Source organism: Herpailurus yagouaroundi, unplaced genomic scaffold, assembly GCF_014898765.1.
Source record: "Herpailurus yagouaroundi ecotype Mexico unplaced genomic scaffold, PumYag 100, whole genome shotgun sequence".
Lineage (NCBI taxonomy): Eukaryota > Metazoa > Chordata > Mammalia > Carnivora > Felidae > Herpailurus > Herpailurus yagouaroundi.
Window position 1 is genome coordinate 62,780,698 of NW_024412391.1, and position 9,942 is coordinate 62,790,639.

Here is a 9,942-nt window from a genome sequence, read left to right on the forward strand (position 1 = left end):
ACGCCATTGCGGGCGGGCGGCGGCCCGGGCCGCGACACGCTCGCCCACTCGGGCCGGCCCGGGGAGGGGTTCGGGGCGCGGAAGGGGCTTGGCCCACGTGCGGTCACCCGCTGCGGGCCGTTTGGGCCGCCCGGGAGCCAGGGTGTAGTGGGAGAGAGGCCGCGGGGGTGAGGAAGGCCCAGGGTAACAGGTGCCTCACCTCGGCTGATGGGATTAACTCTAGGGCCGCAGAGAGAGGGAGCCCGGCAGCAAAATCCCAGGAGAGGGAGAGAGAGGGAGCCTCTGGCGGCCAACCGAGGGCGAAAAGCACCGGCCCGAGGCGAGGCCGCCCCACCCCCTCGGCCGTGGGCTAGGGGCCTCCCCGGCCTAGGGCAAGGCCTGCCCTTCTGGGGCCCGTCCGCCTTTCTGCTACCGGGGTTGGTTCGGCAGAAACTGGGCTCTTGGTCCGCTTGCTACTGGGCCTGCACAAAGTATGCAGTTAACTTCATGACCCCAGGGCATCTAAAACCCCAGGCTACTCTCCAGGCCGGTTTGGCCCACACCTAGGCCGCCTTGCCGGCCTAACACCCACCTTGACCTCAAGTCTCCATTGTTAAAAGGAAAAGGATTAGGAGGTCTTCTGACTTGCTCGGCCCCACCCTGCTCTTTTATAAATGCCCAGTGCCCACTCCTACCTCCTCCCTAAAAAGATACCCCAAGTGTCTTTTTTGCGGCAATGTTTATGAAACTGATCATGTCTGTCAATGTAGATCTTTAAGCCAATCCTCCAAAAACTCCATAGAGTAAAAACGACTAAAGGACAAGTTTTCAAGAGGGTAAACCATAACTCTCATAGAAATATAAAATGAAAGTGTGTCCAAAATGCCATTTGGCACATTAATTAGGGAGGGAATCGCAAGATACTACAACCCATTCAAACAAGGATGTGGAAAAGAGACCTTTAGGGACAAACAGCAAAGAGAGAAGACTGGTTAATATTCTATAAGGCACAAAAAATTAATGTTTTGAATTATCTGTTCTACAGGGCAGTAATCAATTGTATCTCTAAACAAAATAATTTTGCATTCCTATAGATAAGAACATTTACATTACCATAAGTTTCTACAACCTACAGAATAGTAAAATGGCTTTGTCGAAGGCCAAAGGTGCAGACCAAAGGTGTAGAACCAAAAACTCAAAGTCCCGTAGATAACATCCAGCCTTCCATTGAAAGGACACCCAGTGATATTCTCCCATTTCAAAGTCTTACACCAGTTTTCCCAACAGAACTGTTATTATCTGCATTTTCCGGATGGGAAAACTGAGGTTTAGGTTTTATAACTTACCCACAAGTTTATCAACTAGTAAATAATTAAAGTCTGATATGAACTCCAGCAAGTCTGTATACAGAATCTCTACTCTGGGAGCAAAATCTCTTGCTTAATTTCAAAAGGCCTTTGTAGCTACTCAATTCTATGTATCTTTCATTTTGAACAGTGAAATTTTTTCAAGTTTCACCAAATTCTGGGTGCTTTCCCAAGAAATTGGCACTCTCTGTCTACAAGTGGATGTCACTTCTATAAGCATAAACAGATGTAGCAGGCAACGTGAGGGGGCTGTGGTTCTAGTCTCCACTTTTGGAAAGAACATTTGCGCTGTCTGGGATAATTTAGTGGAAAAGTTCCTGTCACTTATTTGCAGTATGGAAACCATGTTTTTTAGGAGAATAACCTAAATAAATGCAAGAACCTAATCACTGAGTTCTGTCTGTAGAAGAGGGGGCAGAGTTGGCAATAAAATCAGTCTTACACCTCTTTGCAAAAAGATGATTCATACAGAAAAGCAGCCTAAAGAATTTGGTTGCTTTGGGTTTCTTTCTTTCTTTCTTTCTTTTTATGTGAACCTTCTGGAAAAATTCATAATACTGAAGGAATGAATGACAGTTTTTAAAACATCATGCTGATAATTTTAAGATTTCTGGATTGCCCATAATCTATTTTACATTTCTAACACATTTCTGAATGTTTCAAGGGTCTACTAGCTCAGTACTAATCCAATAAATGTGGCTATTTAAATTAACTAAAATTAAATACAATTAAAAATTCAGTTTCTTAGTCCCACTAGTCACATTTGAAGGACTCAGTAGCTATAAGTGGTTAGTGACTACCACGTTAGATGGTGTAGATACAGAACATTTCCATTACAGAAATGTCTTTCAGACAGCGCTATCCTGGACAACATTTGTATTTCTATAAATTAGAAAAGATATACTGACTTTATAAGGGTTATAATGTTCAATAGATCATTAGTGTATTGAGGATTCAAGGTCATAAATTTTGTATGTTCCAATTGGAAAGGGGCTGGAGGAGTATTAGGGTGTAAAAGATGATATTTAGTATTGATATGTGAGATATACAAAGTACACTTTGGAGGGGGAGTGATTTTCACATATAATTTCTTTCATAAATCCTGAAGAATATTGTGAGCTATTATTCTTATTTCCTTTGTAACGAGTAACACCATGACTAGTAAAAATGGGCCATAAGATTTGTCAATAAAAGTACAAAATGTGGGATGCCTGCATGGCTCAGTCAATAGAGCATGCAACTCTTGATCTCAGGGTTATTATGAGTTAAGCCCCATGTTGGGCATAGAACCTACTTAAAAATTTTTTTTAATTAAAAAAATTAATTTAATTTAAATTAATTAATTTTTTTAGAAAGTTTAAGTATAAAATGTATTTTATGTTGCTTCAGGGGTTTCCTCAATGTATTCTTTAAGTTTTCATAATGGGTACTCTGAGTAACTGGTCAAATATTAAATTATTCATGTGTGTAAGTGAAACATCGGGTGCAGTTATAAAATTAAGCCTAAATCAAGCCTGAATCAAATGTTAAGACTAGGTTAAATTAAGCTAAACCGGAAGACTGCCTATCACTCCTTAAAGCAGGAAGGCCCTGGGCTAATTTGTATGTTAACAGAGGGTCACAGAGAGAAAAGAATAGAACAAAGTTAAGGTGTCTACAGTTTCTTTATGGAATAGGCAAAGTAATGGAAGAGCAATTTGTATAGGTAAGTTTACACATAACTTTAGCATAAGAGGATATTTTACTTTTACTACTGTTTCTTTACCAATACTAATAAGAAAAATGTGTTCAGAGGCGCCTGGGTGGCTCAGTAGGTTAAGCGTCTGACCCTGATTTCAGTGCAGGTCAAGATCTCAAGGTTTGTGAATTCGAGCCCCACCTCGGGCTTTGTGCTGACAGCATGAGGAGCCTGCGTGGAATTCTGTCTCTCCTCTCTCTGGCCCTCCCGGCCATCACCACCATCTGACCCCTTGTGCTCTCATTCTCATCTAAGTTCTCTCTCAAAATAAATACATGTTAAAAAAAAAAAAGAAAGAAAGAAAGATAGTGTTGATAGTAATGAAATAATGAAACAACTTTTTTACCACAAGTTTATAACTGCTTATTTCACATTTGCAAATGTCAGGGTGCTTTGTCCCCTTCAGATGTAAATGTTGGTATTCAGTTATCTTAAAGGTCCACCATTTAAAATAACCATGTACTGTATTTTTTCTTTATTTTTTTTTAATGTTTATTTTTGAGAGAGAAAGAGAGGTGCACAAGCAGGGGAGGGGCAGAGAGAGAGGGAGACAGAGGCTCCAAGCAGGCCCCACGCTGTCAGCACAGAGCAGGTCATGGGCTCAAACCCAGAACCCTAAAATCAGGACCTGAGCCAATGAGCCACCCAGGCGCCTCTATCTTCAAGTAAGTATTTCAGTCTTTTGATATTTCACACAAACTCCACTGTAGAGGTGAAATATTATTTCTGTAAAATAGTGAGAGTCTTCAGGCTTACGTTCAGAATACATCAGAGGTCTCTATGATCAGTCTGATTTTATGATACTAACTATAAAATTAAGCTTAAATCAATAAATTTTCTATCTAGAAGGTGTCATTGCTTCCTAGATAAAGTGATAATGATTCAGCATTGCTTTCTACCTACATTCATGGCTTGAGCATGCCATTGAAAATTTATACCATTATTTTGATCCATTTCTCATTCTATAATACATCCACTATCTTGGCTTGTCAGCCTAAAAGTAGGCTCGTGGTAGGTTTGGCTACTTACTTTTATTTGCTACAAGTCATAAGCCATAGAACTTCTTGGGATTCCTATTAATACCTTAGTTCTACAAATAAAGCATAATAGATTTACACAATGTGGTTAGGCCGAAGTGATGCATCTTCTCTTTTTTCCCTTTTTTCACTTTACGGTTGCCCACACAAAACGCAGTAAACCAAGAGTTTTATTGGACTCTACATTGGTAAGATGTTTTCATTACTGTCACTGCTTCTAAGCTTGAAACAATAGCTATTCCAATCATTCTTCTCAGTTTTCAGTTTTATAATGGTGTAAAATGCATGTTAAAAACAAATGTGAGGTATTTATCTGTTTCTACAGAAGCCCATTTTACTTTCAGCAGATTAGCCCTCTGGCAGAAGGATTCTGGTGGTGGTACTCTATCTGCCAATCCTCCACCCACAGGGTGCACCTGAACTCTGGCATCCATGGGATTGACGTGTTGTCTACTCTGCCTCAGAATAACTTTATATTTCAAGACAGAAACAAAAAGGGAGAAGCAAAGTAATCCTTCACTGAAAGAAGTTAGCAAAGTGTCAAATTGAAATTCAAATTGAAAACATTTTACTGGAATTCATATTCACTATTCTTTTACCTTAGAAATGCTAAGCGAATTTCTCAAGCCATATGATAGCATAGCTCTTTGCACACAACTGTTGGAGGAAATAGTTGTCCCAAACACTCTTATTGTAAAATATGGAGAAAGGAAACGAAGAATAACAAAGGTGTGTCAGTAGCTTCTCTATTCCATGGCATTAGTCTTGGTGAATTAATTATTAAAGTAAGTAAAGTTTGTTTACAATTAAGCAGGAAATTTCTCTGACTTTATTTCCATTTCCAGTCTAGTTCTTGTAACAGATCTAGACCATGAGGAGGTCCATTACAGACCCATTTGGTATAAAATCCAAGTTATAATAAACTGCACTTAAAAAAAAAAAAAAACCCTAGGGGCGCCTGGGTGGCTCAGTTGGTTGAGCTTCCGACTTTGGCTCAGGTCATGATCTCATGGTCTGTGAGTTCGAGTCCCACGTCGTGCTCTCTGCTGACAGCTCAGAGCCTGGAGCCTGCTTCAGATTCTGTGTCTCCCTATCTCTCTGACCTTCCCCCTTCATGCTCTGTCTCTGTCTCAAAAATAAACAAACATTTAAAAAAAAAAAAAAACCTAGTATTTGAACTGCACCTGTGATTGATTTTCTACTTTTAGAAAAAATAAAAAATTTGCACTGAAATTGTTCTTACATTTTCCATAGGTTCTTAGCCATAATCCTTATGTCCAGCATAGACTTTTATCAATTAGCATTATTTTAACATAAAGTTTGAAAATATATCATAATGCCTTACATGTTTCTATACCATTAATTTTGGAATTGGATGAATAATAAACAAATATTTGCCCTAATCACTGGGCAGATCTAGAGAAACCAATACTCTTATTCATGTCCTAGGACAGTACCCAGCACTGTAATTGTATTTGGAAGTGTTGCTGATCTTTGTTTCTTGATGAAGCCATTACAAATTTCTTCACTCAACTAGTGTCTTTGATTAGATTCTAAATGTGTGGATGGATCACATACTTTCTGGGCTTTCTTGGTATTGTTAGAAGAAAATACTTCCAAACTGAAATTATAAGACTATAGCTTTCTAAAAATGTATTTGTATAAGTTAAAATAAAGCAGTTAGTCCAGAAAATCTTGTGTCTTAATCCTGCTCTTGATTTTTGTTTAATAGAACAAAACACTGTTAAATTCTACATTAATAATGTTCTGCCCTACAAACCAAGTGTTTACTCCCTTACCAAGTTACTTTTTTTTTTAATGTTTATTGTTCAGAGATAGAGAGAGAGTGTGAGCAGGAGAGGGGCAGAGACAGAGGGAGACACAGAATTCTAAGCAGGCTCCAGGCTCTGAGCTGTCAGTGCAGAGCCCAATGCGGGGCTCAAATCTTCGAACTGCAAGATTATGACCTCAGGCAAAGTCCAATGCTTAACCGACTGAGCTGCCCAGGCACCCCTACCAAGTTACTTTTATTTTTTTATTTTATTTTATTTTATTTTTTATTTTATTTTTTAACGTTTATTTATTTTTGGGACAGAGAGAGACAGAGCATGAACGGGGGAGGGGCAGAGAGAGAGGGAGACACAGAATCGAAACAGGCTCCAGGCTCTGAGCCATCAGCCCAGAGCCTGACGCGGGGCTCGAACTCATGGACCGCGAGATTGTGACCTGGCTGAAGTCGGACGCTTAACCGACTGCGCCACCCAGGCGCCCCCCAAGTTACTTTTAAAAGAAAGCCATGGACACCATGGGCACAGTGGTATATGTCCATGCAAAAAGTCAATATGCTATTTATTTCCTATATTGAATTGTGACCAAAACTTAAATAAGAATGTAAACATCTTATTTATTTTATGAATACAGAAACAGCATAGTGAACAGTTGAAAATAGCCTAACACCTAGCTGAATCCTCAAAGGAAATGAAATTCATATTTTATGATACTGAGAATAGAAACAAACACATTAATGTGAAATGAAATTGAGCTGATATTAATTAAAATTTTAGAAGGGAGTTCAATACTACAGTTTCAACAAAACAAAAACAAGATATCATCTTTGCCAGGAATGTAAATTTGACCTGTTGTAGCTTTAAAGGGAAGGGAACCAAGTTTCAAGGATTTTAAAAGAATTTTTGCATTTCTCTAGAATTTAACAAGCTACTCTGCCATGATTTTGTGAAGACTGCCTGAATAATTTTCTTATAATAAATTACATGTATTTAAGTACAATGTGCTATGATATAATTTAGCAAAGTATACATATTTTGCAAATTCATAAATTGAGCTCATCTCAAGAGCCTCAGAGATTAAGCAAAGCCAACGACATACAACCAAATGACAGACTACCACATGCTCACCCAGAGTAGAGTTGGACCAAGGCCAAATGAGGCATTTAGATGTATAAATAGTTATTATGTGATGTAGCTTTATTTTCTGAAAGCTAGTGCACCTTTAAAAATCTAGCACTCGGGGCTCCTGGGTGGCGCAGTCGGTTAAGTGTCCGACTTCAGCCAGGTCACGATCTCGCGGTCCGTGAGTTCGAGCCCCGCGTCAGGCTCTGGGCTGATGGCTTGGAGCCTGGAGCCTGTTTCCGATTCTGTGTCTCCCTCTCTCTCTCTGCCCCTCCCCCGTTCATGCTCTGTCTCTCTCTGTCCCAAAAATAAATGAAAAACGTTGAAAAAAAAATTAAAAAAAATAAAATAAAATAAAAATCTAGCACTAAGCTTAAAATTGACACTGAGATACTCTCAGATGAGTGCTGACCCAGAAACTTACATATTTACATAGAGACACAGTTTCCAAAATATTTGTACATAATTGTCACCTCACTGAAACCTTTCTGATCACAAGGTCAATGCGTACTATAATGACTTTTATTTTGCTTTCACTGAAATTTTCTCCAACTATGGAAGATTTGACTTCTTTGCAAGATTCTAACCATGTGTTTGGGGATGTAAACCTAAGAAATACAAGAAGCACCACTCAGAACTGACACAAAATGTTTCTTAGAAATCACTATCTTTTAGGCTCACCGTGCAGAAATCAGATACAGAATTGATTTTGAATAGTTCTTGGTAGGATTTAGAAATTAAAAGAAAAAACATAAATGCCTTGTATATTAGTTAAGTTCAAAAGAAAACAGTTATGTGATTTATAGAATTTTTTTTTTAATTTTTTCAACGTTTATTCATTTTTGAGAGACAGAGACAGAGTGCAAGCGGGGGAGGGGCAGAGAAAGAGCCCTAGAATCTGAAGCAGTCTTCAGCTCTGAGCTGTCAGCACAGGGCCCAACACTGGCTTATACTCATGGACCAGGACTCACGGACCGCGAGATCATGACCTGAGCCAAAGTTGGACGCTTAACGGACTGAGCCACCCAGGTGCTCCTAGAAACTTTATTAAATAATAAAACTCTGCTATATTCTTTGCTCATAGAAAATTTGACTATCTGGATTTAATTCCCTGGCATAGTGTGAGGCATGAAAGACAAATGTTAGCTACCCTTGGCTTGGTAAAGAATGCTTGGATAATAATATAAGAAAACACATAAATTATATTGCAATATTTAGAAAATATTTCCCTTTGTTAGTGGTGTTGTATCCACTATATCCAAACCTTGTGTGAAAATCGGAATCACCTAGAGAGCTTGTTCAGATTCAAACACCTGGATCCTATGCCAGCCCTCCTAATAAGAATCTCTGGGGTGGAATCTAGTAAATTCCAAAATGTCCCAAAGGTAATTCTGTTGTACAGCTGGACTGAGGATGGATGTTTGGGAAACACTAGATGATATAACTGATATTAGAATATAATAAGTTGCTAATGTCTAGCGTGTCCCTACAGTTCTTATTCTTGAATCACTATTTGGTGACCACAGTATAGAGGGTTGTCATCTATGTGGGGAAACTTCTGGGACCATGAATAGGAGGTATCAGAAGCCATGCTACACCATCTTATCTGCTATGTTTTTGGTTGTCGAGTTCTCCTCTTAGCTTAATGTTAAGCTATAACATTATTTTGGTTAAGATAATGGCAACCATTGCTTAAAGTACTGTTTTGATTGGCCCTCTACACTGATTCAAGCAGGCTAGAAAAATTTATAAATGTGGTACTCAACATTTCTAAGAATTATGAGGTCTCCTTGAGTCCTTCTGCTCAAAACTTTCCTCTAACTTCAAAACTATCCATGAAAATTTTAATCTCTTAGACAGAATGTATTTAAATTTGAGGGGCACCTGGGGGGCTCAGTAATTGAGTGTCCATCTCTTGATTTCGGTTCAGGTCATGATCTCGCAGTTCATGAGTTTGAGCCTTACACTGGGCTCTGTGCTGACAGTGCAGAGCCTGCTTAAGATTCTCTCTCTCCCTCTCTGCCCCTCCCCTGCTTGCGTTCTCTCTGTCTCTTTGTCTCTCTCTCTCTCAAAAGAAATAAACTTAAAAAAAAAAAAAGAATGTATTTAAATCTGAGAGTACAGTGATATGTTAGTTACCTTTGTTGAGATTTCAGAATTTTTTGGACCAACTGGTGAATACTTCTCAGAGCCACTGAACCTCTAATTCCATCAGAAAATGCAGAAGTTTTGGAAGCAGACAAATATTGAGCATGTTGTTGAAGAACTTTTTTAAACAGGTAAAATCATGACTCCCATACAGATTTAAAAATAAAAACATGTTCACGATTTTCATTCGTTAATGAGGAAACTGGCAAGATATTACAACCAGTTCAAGGGAGTGTATTTTTATTTTTATTTTTTTTTATTTATTTATTTTTTTTTTATTTTTTTTTTCAACGTTTATTTTATTTTTGGGACAGAGAGAGACAGAGCATGAACGGGGGAGGGGCAGAGAGAGAGGGAGACACAGAATCAGAAACAGGCTCCAGGCTCTGAGCCATCAGCCCAGAGCCTGACGCGGGGCTCGAACTCACGGAGTGCGAGATCATGACCTGGCTGAAGTCGGACGCTTAACCGACTGCGCCACCCAGGCGCCCCAAGGGAGTGTATTTTTAAAAAACACACATATATAGATCAGAAATATGGAAATTCATGTATATATGAAAACAAAAGTGGTAGGTCTAGAGATGGGAATTATTTTGTATTGCTGTCAGCTACCTATACTTTAAAGAGTTGTAAAATAGCTCAAAGACAATGAGAAACTAGAATCAGATCCCTGAAGGAATGTGATCTAAACAATGCATAGTTTTCTGTTGAAGCCTAATGTTTTTTTCACACTGTCAGACATCCACAAGGTTTCCCTTCTTTAT

The 9,942-nt window shown here is 39.0% G+C and overlaps 1 protein-coding gene across 1 annotated transcript in view; it reads right to left on the reverse strand.

Annotated features, from left to right (window-relative positions):
* The window catches only part of PPP1R9A (protein phosphatase 1 regulatory subunit 9A), a 323,453-nt gene extending 323,150 nt beyond the window's left edge, over nt 1-303 (reverse strand). Inside the window, exon 1 of the mRNA XM_040472620.1 lies at nt 200-303. The gene's annotated coding sequence lies outside the window, so the exon portion shown is untranslated. The remainder of the gene's footprint in view (nt 1-199) is intronic.
* Between the last annotated feature and the right edge of the window lie 9,639 nt (nt 304-9,942).